This window comes from Symphalangus syndactylus, chromosome 6, assembly GCF_028878055.3.
Source record: "Symphalangus syndactylus isolate Jambi chromosome 6, NHGRI_mSymSyn1-v2.1_pri, whole genome shotgun sequence".
NCBI classification, from domain to species: domain Eukaryota; kingdom Metazoa; phylum Chordata; class Mammalia; order Primates; family Hylobatidae; genus Symphalangus; species Symphalangus syndactylus.
In genome coordinates this window covers 76,160,406-76,174,342 of record NC_072428.2, presented here as the reverse complement: position 1 = coordinate 76,174,342, position 13,937 = coordinate 76,160,406, and the positions used below count along the sequence as shown (strand labels likewise).

General features: G+C 41.3%; 2 pseudogenes; both read right to left on the bottom strand.

Annotated features, from left to right (window-relative positions):
* Positions 1–294: 294 nt before the first annotated feature.
* Positions 295–6,216, bottom strand: LOC129485390 (ankyrin repeat domain-containing protein 33B-like; annotated as a pseudogene).
* Positions 6,217–7,710: 1,494 nt separating this feature from the next.
* Positions 7,711–13,166, bottom strand: LOC129483986 (putative tripartite motif-containing protein 64B; annotated as a pseudogene).
* Positions 13,167–13,937: the final 771 nt, after the last annotated feature.

The following is a 13,937-nucleotide window of genomic DNA, read 5'->3' as shown; positions in this document are numbered from 1 at the left end:
AATGAGTCAATCCCTCCATCAAATAGAAATATCTGGCATCACTTAATCTAACTAATAAAAACATCCAGTGTGCACGTGCACCCACAATGAGAAGAAAAGACCAAAACAAACAGCCAAAAAGGAGAGAATCCCATGATTTCTGTGTAAACTCCTACAGATATCATAAATATTTATTGCTAGAAACAGTATTTTAAATGAAAGGTCTTCAGGCAAGTGTATTAAAACTGCCTTGGATACAAGGGGCCCTGTCACTTGTAAAACTTGGCAAATTGGATAACAATTAAAAATACAAAATTAAACAGAAAATACCCTTTAATAAATTGAGGTTTCTTTGATTGAGACGGAGTTTGGTCCTTGTTGCCCAGGCCAGAGTGCAATGGCGCGATCTTGGCTCCCTGCCACCTCTGCCTCCGGGTTCAAGCGATTCTCCTGCCTCAGCCTCTTGAGTAGCTGGGATTACAGGCATGTGCCACCATGCTCGGCTAATTTTGTATTTTTAGTAGAGACGGGGTTTCTCCATGTTGGTCAGGCTACTCTCAGACTCCCAACCTCAGGTGATCCGCCAGCCTCGGCCTCCCAAAGTGCTGGGATTAAGGGCGTGAGCCACCGTGCCCGGCCTCATAAATTGATCTTTAAACAAATCTTAATTGAGGTTCTCTAAAGGGAGCCTTTTAGGCAACATGCCCTCTATGTGTACTGATGGCTAGGGTGGCTGGTGTCAGGCGAATCCATGTGGATCCCCCAGCCCCTTCCTGGGAGCATCCTAGAAAGACAGCGTGGAAACGCCCGTGGCCTGGTGGTCCCCGGAGCCGCCATGGTGCCCAGCCCCGCCGCCTCACCCTGTCCTCGAAACTCGTGTGAAGCGCCCGCGGATTCTCACGTCCTCTTCTTCCAGGGCGGCGGGCGCTTCTCCTGCACCTTGGCCTGGCGCTTCTTCTGGGCCTCCTCAGCCCCCGGTTTCTCCTCCTTGGCCACCTTGTAAGGCCACTTGGGTATCCGCAGGTGGCCACTGACCTTGGTGCTGCCCTTCTGCGCCGGCCTCTGGGGCTGGAAGGTGGGCGAGGGCGCCTTGCTGAGGCGGACCCGGGGCACCATGCCCGGCAGCAAGCTGCTCCGCCGCAGGCGCTGCAGGGGCAGGAGGCTGGCCTTCCGCCGGGCGGGGTCGGCAGAGCCCCAGGACCCCGGTAGCAGGGCAGGTGGGAGGCCGGCTCTTGGGGAGCCCTCCCGGGAGCCCGCGGCCACTTGGCAGGGCCGCTTGTGCTGCTCTGTGCCCTCGGCTTCACTCACCTCCTGCGCCTGCCTCCCCATCCCCCGCCGCGCCGCGAGAATTTCCTGAGCCGCCAGGATTTCCTGCATCGCCAGCCGCCTCTTCCCCACGCACAGGGAGCACTCGGGGCACACGGTCTGGCACGCGAGGGCCACGGCGGGGCTGTTAGAGGCTGGTGATCATCCTGACCATGTGGTCCAGGGCGCCCCGGTCCTCCGGGCCAGGCACGGAGCGCGGTGTCAGCGCGGACAGCTCGCAGTCCCTCAGCCTCTGCAAGCTCGTGCCCTGGAGCGGAGGCAGCTCAAGCTGGTAATTTTCCCCCAACCGCTCCTGGCAGGGGCGCTCCAGGAGCCTCTGCATGAGGCAGAAGTGTAAGTGGCCACTCCTCTGGCGACATCCCACGGCGGGGCCCTCGCGTGGACACCCGCCCCTGCTAGCTCAGGGCTCGGATGCGATGGGTTCGACCCTGCATGGCGGCTTTGCAACCTAACGCGTCCATCCTTCAAGGTCAAGACCCAGGACATAGTTCAACAAGTAGTTGGTGATGATAGCATGCCCTGACTGGGCCAGAACAGCCTCTTTAGTAAAACAGCACAGGAAAGTCATGAAACACATCCTCAGCTCCTTTCTTCATTTTCACTTTAATTCCGTGATGCCTCTGTGTCCGTCTGACGACATCTCTCCTGGGGTCTGGGACTCTGCTGGTCTTCAATGCTTACTGTGAAGGGTTCCTGGCCATCATCAGCCAGGAAAACCTCAAAGCCCTCCGTCCTCAACGTGGGATCCCTGGGCCAGGGGCATCAGCCTCACCAGGAAACCTGTTCTTCTGCTCATTCTTGGGCCCCAACCCAGGCCTATTCAAAGAAAGACTCCAGGGGCAGGGCCTGGTAGCCTGTGTTTCCACCAGATCTGTGTTAAAGCTCAAATGAACCAGTCCAGGTGATGCTGAGGCAGGAAGCGCAAGGCTGAGAGCCAGTGTCTAAGGCAACTGTGCCCATGGGGCCAGGGGCAGCTCCTGCCTGTGCAGCTACGATTAGGGTTGCATTCCCTTCCCTGTCCTGCCAGTTGACGTCAATTTGGGGGCACTCAGCTAAGGCCACCACGGTATATCCACAAAGCCGTGGTAGCAGGCGACATTAAGGCCAGTCTAGCCATTGTGATCAGTCTCCTGCGCCTTCTCAAAGTTCAGCCCCCGCCGCACCAGAGTCTGCAGCAGCCCCACTGCTCCAGGACGCCCTCCTCCAGGACGCCCTCCTCCAGGACGCTCTCTACGCCCTGGACGCCGTGCTCCTCCTGGTCCTGGAAAGGGTAGAAAGAGTCGTCCCAGGAGATGCTGCGGGTGTGGGGCAGACTGGAGAAGTCCTGGAACTCTTTGTAGTCAGCGAGATCCTCCTAGACCTGTGTGCCTAGGAGTGGGGACAGCGGTGGCGGGGTCATGCAGCGCGCCCCGTCACCCTGTGGCTGGGTCCCAGCCAGCAGCACCACACAATCGGCCGGAGGCGTGGGCGTGGGGCGAAGGCTCTGTCTGGGAAAGCCTGGTGGGCGCCAAGGTCCCTACTTCTTGCTTCTGTGTCCCCAGGAAGCCCTAACTCCCCCCCAGCCCGGGGGAAACCTCACTTCTTTTACATTATTGTTTGTTTTTATTTTAATTTTTTAGGACATTGATAAAATCACTTTCTGATTTTTGAGATTAAAAATTAAATAATTTTCAAATTTACCCTTTTTTAAATGTTTCACTATTTTAATGCTTTTATTTTTTGTATACTTTAATTATTGTAATTTATATCTTCAATTATTATGGAAGAATTTTAGAAAAGTCTTTTCACATAATAAAGTCTAATTAATTAACTGTTATTTATTCTCTCCTCTATCTCATATACGTACTTTAACCTTTTAGAACACTTTGTTTTGAGACTGTTGTTACTTATGTGACATTTTAACTATTAGTCTTCACTCTTCTAGTGAATTTTTAATGTCATTCAAAGGGTACATCTTTCTATACTGAGAATTAAACATAGTTGTCAACAATATTCTCAAATATTAGGAATTTCACCTTCCAATGGCATGTTAAGTATGTTCTCCTTCCCTTCGAATGCATATTCCCCGCCCCCGCCCCCTGCTAATTTTGTATTTTAAGTAGAGACAAAGTTTTACCGTGTTGAACAGGCCAGTCCTGAACTCTTGATCGCAAGTGATCCAGCTGCCTAGGCCTCCCAAAGTGCTGGGATTACAAAAACAGCAACTAAATGCTGGAATGATGACCGGGAACTTGTCTAGAGTCTCCAGTGATTATCCTCCTTATAACAAGGCAGAAAGCCTTCCTCAGAATTATCCAGACTGACATTACTCATTGTCCAGACCTGTTAACAGACTCCTGCAACCAGTGCTGTGAGTCTCAAATGTGCTCTTTCAGTAATGCAGTAGAAGGCCCGAGTTTCCACATAGTAGTATCCTTCAATGCCTGGAGACTTTTAAGGCATAAGAACGTATTGATCCTATGAACTATATGTTTTGTAAAATCTCAGGATATGTGAGGTGCTTGGACAAATTAAGTTTCAGGGTGATATCCACTATTGAGACAGAAAATTAGTCTAAGAATTAAGACCTCAAAGTCCAGAATGAGAAAAAAATTGTTTTGCTTAGAGCCTCCTTATAATTATCTTACTTGTTTTATAGATATAAGCACTAGAGGACAAGCTCTACCTGATATAGCTGGCCTAGACATATGCGGATTTAATTGTAGGAGAAAGAATTATACCTTTCGGGTAAAATGACTACCAAAAAGAATTAGTTGCTGTTTTTGAGACAAGTTGTCACCCTGTCACTCAGGCTGGAGTTCAATGTCACAATCAGAACTCACAGCAGTTTTACACTCCTGGACTCAAGCAATCCTCCCAACTCAGCCTCCTGAGAAGCTGGGACAACAGGTGTGCACCACCACTCAAGGCTAATTTTCTGTTTATGCTTTGGTAGAGATAAGGTCTTACTATGTTGTCCAGGCTGATCTCAAACTCCTGGCCTCCAGTGATTTTTCTGCCTTGGCCTCGCAAAGCACTGGGATTATAAGTATGGCCCCTGTAAAGAGCTTTAGATCAATTTTATTTAATACAGATAGCTTTCCAACTAAAAATATTTTATTAGAATTCTCTTAATTCAGCAAAGCATTGTTATTACTGACCCAGTCTTCACTTATTTTCGGCTTACATGCAAGAACAAAATTATCTTTATGTTTTAATTTGTTTTATTTTATATTTTCAAGGTGCACAATATGTCGTTTTGAGATACATGTGCATAAGGAAATGATTACTATAATGAAGAAAATTAACAAATCGATCATATCACTTAGCTGTGCTTCTTTTTTATGATAAGAACACCAAAAATCTAGTCCCTCAGAATATTTCCCAAAAACAATACGAGATTATCTAATATACCTACAGGTTGTACATCAGATTCATTTATTCTACATTACTGCACCTTTACCACTGTTACCCTTCATTTACTTATTTTCTTCCCATGAATGTAACCACCATTTTTTAATGTATTGAACTTTTAAAAATCGATTTCAAATATGAGTGGGACCATGAAGTATTTTTGTCTGTGTGTCTGTCTCATTTCACTTAGGAAACCTGCCATTTACATATCTCCTAAATTTAGTACAGAAATAAAGTGCTAGTCAAGAATGTGTCTCAGTTTTGTTAGATTAATTTTTTCCAAGTTATCCTCTTTATCAGTTTTTACTTTTTGTACTACAGAAGAGTGAAAATTCTTGTATTAAAAGAAACTATAACCAGGCTATTCATAAATAACTTCTTTCAGGGATAAAAATCTCAGGAAGTTAAAGATTTCTGTATTAATGATTGACAGTGTTGTTAGTGGTCTCTCTTAGACTTATTTCAATTGTAAGTAAGTCTTGGTGATATTCTAACATAAATTCTGACAGGTGAAGAGAATAAATAAATTAAGTATCTCTAGGAGAATCAACAGAATAAAATTATCTTCGTTAAATGGCTAAGAAAATGTGGTAAATAGACACAAAAACATTTTCATCTTCCAAAATCAGAGTCAAATACTAAGTGATCGTAAAGTAGCTAATTCTGTCTTCCTGACAAAGTGAATGTGAGCTAAATTAGAAGAATGTCAGGAACAAATTTTTCCTTGAAATCTAGCAACAAATAATGTAATTAAATTATGAGGCCTTGACTGTTGCATAGAGTTGTAGCATCAACAGAAAAACTCACAAAACATAGGTGAAAATCAAAAAGGAGTGCCGGGTTGGAGCCCTAAGGTGAATAATTTTATCATCTCAGATCACTTGGAAAAAGGCAGCGAGTCCAAAAGAAGCTGTTGAGAAGCTTTCTCTCTGCTAACTCCTAATGTTCTGCATGAAATATGTGGAGGCAGAAGAGAGACAATTTATTATAGTCTACGTGATATAGAGTGAAGGAATAAGAGAATCTTTCTGATAAGTATCTTCAAAATTGGGAGAATCATTTCTATCAAAATCGTTCATTTAAGGGACTAAAATACAAATAAGACGTTTCTTGACACATAACACTCAGCTAGCCAGGCTCTAAAAAGGACGACACTGGACACCTCGACAGTGGTAAAAAGCAGGGTTTACTCACTCTTGAATAACAACTGGTGCTAACCTTAGGCAGCAGCTTATCTATTTGGTTGAGGTTCAGCTTTGTTTCATTGAACAAATCTCTTGGGTTATTTTCAGTTGTTCCAGTCATTTAATTTGTTTTCTGAATCAAATGATAAGAATAAATAAGGTTTAGAGTGTAAACAGCATTCCCAGATACATTACCACTTAGTGTCCCATCTGCCTAATTTTGAACCTATAGGACAGGAATAAAAGCACTGTGAGAAACACCAGGTGATTTCCTTAAAGCCAAATACTCTTGACCCTCCTACGTTTCTTCTGGCTCTCCTGCTGCATGGGACATGGTAATAAATGGAAGTTTCCTGCACAAAGAGGTAAAATTCACTTGTTGAAGATGTCAGTCTTCTTCTTGACCAACTCCTATATTGGTACAATCATGTGAGAGAAATGCACCTTCTGAATCATTTCAAACTCGTGGTCTTTGTTACAGCACATAAGCCGGTGTGCTAGGAGACGTAGCTATTACATTCTCTTATACAATTTTCCATTCTCTATCATCTGGATTCTTATTTAAAATGTAAACAAAGTTTGTCCTTTCTACTGCATAAGAAGGTTTATACCACTTTATGCTTAGTAAGTAGTTAAATTTATATGTCAGTTTAAATAAGGACAGCCTCCATTATTCTAAGTCCTGTTCCTGTTCCCCATCATCTTATATAGGAACCTTCCTCTTTTGATTGTTTATATTAAAAAACCTAAGACAATTGAAATCAACCCCGTAAAAATTATGCTACAATTATTTTAAACCCTAACATAATAGTGTTATCTTTGATATGAATCTGAAAATCAATTTATTTCTTATCTTTTGATAGATATTCATTAGTATGTTCTATCCTATTTTGTTACTTATATTTTGGAATAGTTTCTTAATGTTAGAATAATATTTATACATGTTAACTCCTCTAATTATCCATTTACTCATCTTATTTACTGTATGATCTATTCTAAAAGTTGCGTTGAATAATTGTAATATATTAGCAAAGAAGACAAATACTGCCATTGCCCCTTTGGAATTTTCAATCTGGTAGTAATAAGTATAAGAGTTTTCTGAATATTATAATCTGATATAATATATTCAGAGATGTAATAGCAGAGCAACCCGGCACTGAAAATCTGTTGCATGAGTTGAAATGTGATTAATAACTAGGATGTTGAGAAACGATAAAGTCTGTGAGGTCAACTTAACTTGCTCAGACTTAAAAAGGAAATAAGCACACTTTTTATTCTTTGTAAGATAAGATATCCACCACTTCATTATTCTACCCCAGCCTGGTTCAAATATACAACTAAGAGAAATGATTTACAGTGTGTACAAACTGAAAACATACTCTCTGAAAAAGGAGTCAGATTAAAAAAAGAACTTACATTGTATGATTTTATTTACCTGAATGCAAAAACATAAAAAGTAGATTAAGTGGTGTCAAGGAATGGGGGAGGGTGAACGGAGAATAAATGTTAATGTGTATCGGGATTCTTCTGGAAGTGTTAAAAGTGCACAGGCAGTAGAGAGCTCTGATGCCTACACAAGTGTGATACACTAACAATCTCTGAATTAAATACATTAGAACATGACTTTCACGGTAAGTGAATGAATTTCAACAAAACTAGTACAAAAAATTATTGATGTTCTAGTGAAGATTCCACAATAATTTATTAATTAAAATAATTTAATTAACAAATGTACACATTCAAGGTGGTTATCCCATTTATTACCATAAAGTAATTACATTCCATGAAGTTACAATGAGCTCACAGGCTCTCACACGTAGGGTCTTAGGACACTATTTGCCTCATATATGGGAGGTCACAATAAATCATCATGAAACCAACTTTTCATGTACAACCAAAGCAAAAGAAAGGCCTCAGAGGGGAAGAGAACGAGGAAGGAGGAAAACCATAGATAAGAGAACCTTTAGAAATATCAAAAAAACTCACAGATCCATTATCATAATCCAGAAACACCCCAACCCGACCCAAAGGCCTTTGTACATACTGAATTAAAGGTGGAGAGTTGATGGAGAGACTACAGTGATTGCTCCTTTTTGAGGAAATTAAAAAAAAATGTTTCATCAGAATCAATAACGGTATTGGCATCTGCAGTCCTGAAATCTCTACAGACTCCCAGAATCCAGCTGGAGGAGAGGGTCACATCCACCTCTCAGAAATGCCTGTGGGAGGTGAATGCTTGTGCTCCCCACACAGCAAAGCTCTCCACTCCCTGGGGATCCACGGGAGCACTGAGATGGTCATCTCCAAATATCACATATCTCACATCCTCAGAAAGGCTTATATAGCAAGGAATCATTTCCGTGCTCAGAGCATTATCCACTGACAAGGAAAAAATATTATATTAGTGAGTGCTATGAGGGACAGAGGCTCTGTGCCCAATTATTCACTTCATTTGCTCTTCCTCCAAGAAAATACAGAAGGAAGGAAAGCAAGAGAGTTTAGCCCCATGCATGCATGAAGATGAAATGTTATTACACCTCTTCAGCACATACAATTATGTATTATTCCTTAAAATCAGAGAAAAAATGTGACCATATAACTGGGCGAAGTAATGATTTAATGTCTATCTCTGCATAGTTTGTTTCAGGACATATCTAAAATGTTTTTTTTTCTTCAGTAGAAAAATCTTCTTGTATTGTTTGTGTTTAAGATCATCAACAGGTAGACATCAATTTGCTGTGATGTGGGAATTTATTGGAATGTAAGTAATGCCTGTTATAGTCTCAAACATAAAAAATTTGGTAGAAATTTACACACGTAAAATTTATAAGTTTCTGAAAAGAATACTCTGGCTTTACATTATCTGTTTAGCTCCTGATTCAATCTACTCTGGGTTCCTGCCCTCTGCTACTTAGACCTGCTCTCTAGAATGGGCCTAACATGGTTCAGCCACGTTCACAGATCCCTCACTTTTCACTTGTTTTGAGATGTATCTGATGGCATTAGAATTGTCCTGATTATGCATATTTCAGTCATTTTCTTTGTTGATCAAAATGTTCTGATTTTGTAAATAATAAAGGTTACTTGTAGAATGCATGTAAATGCACATAGAATAGAAAGAATTAAAAACCATTATGACAAATCTAAGCCTTCAAAATTGAATTAAATTGAATAAACAGGAAATACTGATGCCACCATGAGAACTAGTGTCTTCATAACTACATGATCTGAATATTCTTTGTCCTCTTATTCTGCAGATAAAGTGTGTGTCTTTCTTTACATTTTCATCAAACTGTAAGTCAGGAAATTGAGTTTTCATCATTGTAATATTACTATGCAGGTAGAGAAGATGCACATGTTTTGGAAAAGTATGTATTACCTACATGTCAAAACTAATAAAACTTAAATGGAAAAAGCCTCAACCAAGGGACCCAATAAGGAAATAATTTGAGGCTGGACTGTGAAGCAGCTGGCTCTTGCCTCTGAAGTTGTTGAGCATGTCTAGGACTCCAGTTATGCGCCATGAAGTGAGCTCTGGGTTCACTGGCTGGGGCTGTTGCATCTGTGCCAAATCAGTCCTGCAAAAAAAATGGCCTCAGCTATAGTTCCAAGCCCAGAGTTAATCATACAGTCATACGAAGATATCACATTTTCATATAAGATGTTTCCTCAGAATTCTGCCAGTTTTGGTTAACCGGTTGTACATTTTATTCCACACTCTAGGGGCCATAAGGATGTTACTTTTTCTAAATTTTACTTCCATAAAAACCCAATTTCTCCAGGTATGTTATTCTCAGACATTACACAACTTCTAAAGTCATAAAAAGTCATTGCCTCCCTCTGCCCATCACACCCCCTGAGGGTAGGCAGAAATCTTGGGAATATTTCAGAGAGCAGAAAACCCAGACAAAAACTTTGGGACCTCAGTCTGCAACTGTCACTAACGCTAGTCAGTGTGTAACAGAGAATGTTCACTGAGACAAAAGGCTTTAATCTTTTGTGCAAATCAAAGGAGTCTAATTCCAGCCTGAGAACCCTGCTGGTGAGGGTCCTGAGGCAACCATTTTCTTGAGGTCTTTCCTAGAACTGGGTGTACGGTGATGGGGCAGGCCCAGGTCACTGATGCTTTTAGGAACAAAACATCCCTCCTCAGCCCATCCTTAGGGAATCTCTCTCCTCCCTCTGTCTTTTTTTTTTTTTTTTTAACCTCCAACCCCTCTAGAGTAGAAGATGCCTCTATGATTCCTCAGAGTAATTTTGTATTAAGATCTGTGGGGTATGGCTGGTCAGGATGGATGGATCGGGAGAAAAAACTTCCAAATGGCAAAGTGTTTTTATGTATATTTTAATTCATACAAATTTTAAGATGAATATTTTCCAGACCAAAGAGAAGAAGACCTCAGGCCCTCTTTTGAAACAAAATTTGAAATAGCTCTGACAACGATGTTAGTCCTCAAAATGCATACATCCCCTTCATTCACAGGAGAACAAATTTTCAGAAATAGCATTGTTTTTAGTGTAAACTCATCTTGCTGATACATTTCCCACATCCTGCAAAAAAAAAAAGATAATGTTAATTATGAGAGATTTTTCCTTCTGCATCTTTTCTCACACTCTTGTTTCTTTCTGTTTTAGTGTTTTAATAATGTATATCTTTTTATTTCCTGCTAAGGAATCATTCAAGGCTACATTAATAACAGAACCTCAACTAAACAATAGAAAGCTTCATCAGTGGGCATTAGGAAGAAAGGAGCTCAGCAAGAGATGGTGGAGTAAAGCAAGGATATCTAGGCTTCCAGTGTCATTAATTTCCTAATCTTATTTCCAAGGAAAGTTCTGACCACACATGACAACTCTTAAAACAAAACAGAGAACCATATGAGAAACAGTACATGGACATTGATGAGCAGCTTTGAGAAATCTTGCCCAGGCAAGGGGAAACCCCTCAATGTCTTCAGCAAATCACTGCTGTCTGGGACATCAGAGTGAGGATGAACTAGGGCATGTAAATGGAGTATTACTAACCTTCCCCTGGCCTAGAGTTCTAATGATTTTGGATGATCTCTCTGTGTGGATAGCACTCCAAATTATATTGAAGAGAACTTTGTTATATGCTATCAGCTAAGATGGCAAAAATTTCCCAAAGATTACCAAAGTATGCAGTAATAAGTGAATGGAGAAACGTAATGGTGGAAGTCAGACAGCATTTGTCACTTAGCTTAGAGCAGTGACATATGCAGGTGATATTTGCATGTCCTGGCAGCACTGTCCAGCAAAGGCTTCCTGTCTCTGAGGATGGACCCTCCCTCCTCACATGGAGCAGCTCCCCGTCAGGCATGTGGCATGTCTCCCACAGCTCTCTGTACGTGTCTTTCATCCCTTCTAAATGTTGGGTCGTTCTCACTTGACTGTCTTGTAGTTGTTGGAAAAGCTCTTTCGCTTCTCTTTCCAGTGCCTGCAGATGCAGTTGCTCCTCCTCTTCTAGAAATATATGCATCTTTTGATATTGAATACTGATTATCCTCTTCCTTAATGACACATAGTGCTGCAGAGATGTTTGGTTAAAAGGATTACACGTTCTCACTCTCAATAGAAAACTTCAAATAATTATATGCTGGGTGTAATCAAGCAACTTATAAACTTTCTGCCTCACTCTTGCAAGCAGTCTTGAACATTTTCTATCTTCTTCTGTCCATCTTTGTCAATGTTTGTATTCTCTCTCCCTTTTTAAATCAAACCTATATAAAGACTCCTGGTTTCTATCACTGTGATGCTTCTTCACAGTTGTTATTGAGTCAATTATTTCCTCTATTAATCTCTCTTTTAGGATTTTTCCCTGTCTGATTCGCCTACATGTTAAAAAACATTTAGCCATACACCGTATTATGCAGTTTCTTTTTACTTTTACCTTATTTTTACTCTATATACTATTCTATTGCTTTCACCTTCCTCATTCCCAAACTTAGTGAAATGTTGTCTCATCTGCGGTGTCTGAAAAGATTGATACCAACCTTCAAATTTGAACTAGAATACACATCATGCCATTTATCCAATATACTAGAATTAATTTGGCTAGCTTGTGTGGGCTTCTCTGTTTGCAATTCCTATTATATTAATTGAAATCACTACATTTTCTGTGGATGAAATCACTGTCTTTCAACTGGTAGTTTGAATTTAGCTAAAAATTATAAGCTAACAGTGTGTTTATTTGCATAAAAACAAAGAAAACATTTTCATTTTTACCTCTAACGAATGAAATTTGCTAGTTTCCTGATTTAGATTGTTTCGTGTCTCTTGATTGATTTTCCATAAATAGTCTATTTCCTTTATAAGTTTCTCCTGCAAAAGAAGCAAGAAGCTTAGCAATAATGAAGACAGTATAGTAGATTTCATCCCCTTATCAATAAAAAAAAGGCTGTCATTGAAAGAAACATAAATTAAGTTAGAGTGGAGTGGTCAGATTTTTCCAAATTAAACACATTTGGTTCTAATCATTGGGATGTGAAAAGTGATAGAAACATAATAGAGAGTTTTAAGGGACCCTTCAGATAATATCATCAATTTTCTGAGAAACTGGCTTTTATATAACCCGACTTTGAACAGTGTTCTTGGTGCTGGCCACCTGCTCCACAGCTCCATTCTATATGTTTGAACAATGTTTCTAAGGAAACCTCCTTTAGTGGAGTCTCAACACAGCTATGATTAGAGTGCCAAATTAGTCAGCAACATTGAAAGGACACATTTATGTTATCATGATTGACATGGAATTATCACCACCTCCACCATCTGCATTCTCATCACCATCATTATCATAGGCCCTCATCATTCTTATTTGGGAATCTACATAATTCACACTGCCTTAGAGGCATCACGTACCCTGCATTCCTCAGCAGCCCATCCTATTGGGCTGTGGCTGTGAGCCATGTGCTCTGGTGACTCAGAGCAGGGCCCACAGAGCAATCTCTTGTCAGCCTCACAGAAGAGCTCCTTAGCCTCCTCATGGAGCACACCGATATTGTGTGAGCTGTTGATGTTCTGAGGTCTGGTCTGTCTGGCTAGGGAAGCCAGCTTTTTGAGTGCCACACTGGTGTTGAAGTTGGGCTTCTCTGAGATTTGTCTGCACAAAGGGCAGTGAATTGGTGCTCTGCCTTCTTCTGAGCAGAGGCAGAGGCAGGGCCTGCAAAAGCTGTGCCCACAGTCAATGGTGACCGGGTCTATGAGGTATTTCAGGCAAATGCAGCAAATGAGCTCATTCTGGGAGACTCGCAGGGCATCTGAATCCATGTTTCTGAAAATTAAAAAAAAAAAGTGAGAATTTCTTTCTCTTATTTTTATTTGTCCCGATGAAAAGGAAAAAAAGGCTGGTGGACAATTTTCCTTGTCTACTTGAGCTCTGTCCAATATGTCTAATAAGTTAGCTCCAGTACAAACTGAGACATAGTAAATGCAAACATACGGGATTTATAAAGTTTTCCCTCAATAGTCGTCGAAGATTCAGTCCAGGACTCCCTGAGATACCAAGATCCTAAGATGTTCAAGTCTCTTATTAGTAAATGGTGTGGGATTTGTATGTAACCTAAACCTATCCTCCTGAATACTTTATGTCTAGATTACTTTGAATGCCTAATACAATGTAAATGCTGTATAAATACTTGTAATGCCATACTGTTTAGTAACAGCAAGAAGATTAAAAATATGTACATGTTTGGCAGGGCGCGGTCACTCATGCCTGTAATCCCAGCACTTTGGGAGGCCGAGTCGGGCAGATCACGAGGTCAGGAGATTGAGACCATCCTGGCTAACATGGTGAAACCCCGTTTCTACTAAAAATACAAAAAATTGGCAGGGCGTGGTGGCACCTGCCTGTAGTCCCAGCTATTCGGGAGGCTGAGGCAGGGGAATAGCTTGAACCCAGGAGGCGGAGGTTACAGTGAGCTGAGATCGCACCACTGCACTCCAGCATGGGTAATAGAGTGAGACTCTGTCTCAAAAAAAAAAAAAAAAAAAAAAAGACAAAAAAGAAGTACATGTTTAGTACAGCTGCTTTTTTCTCCC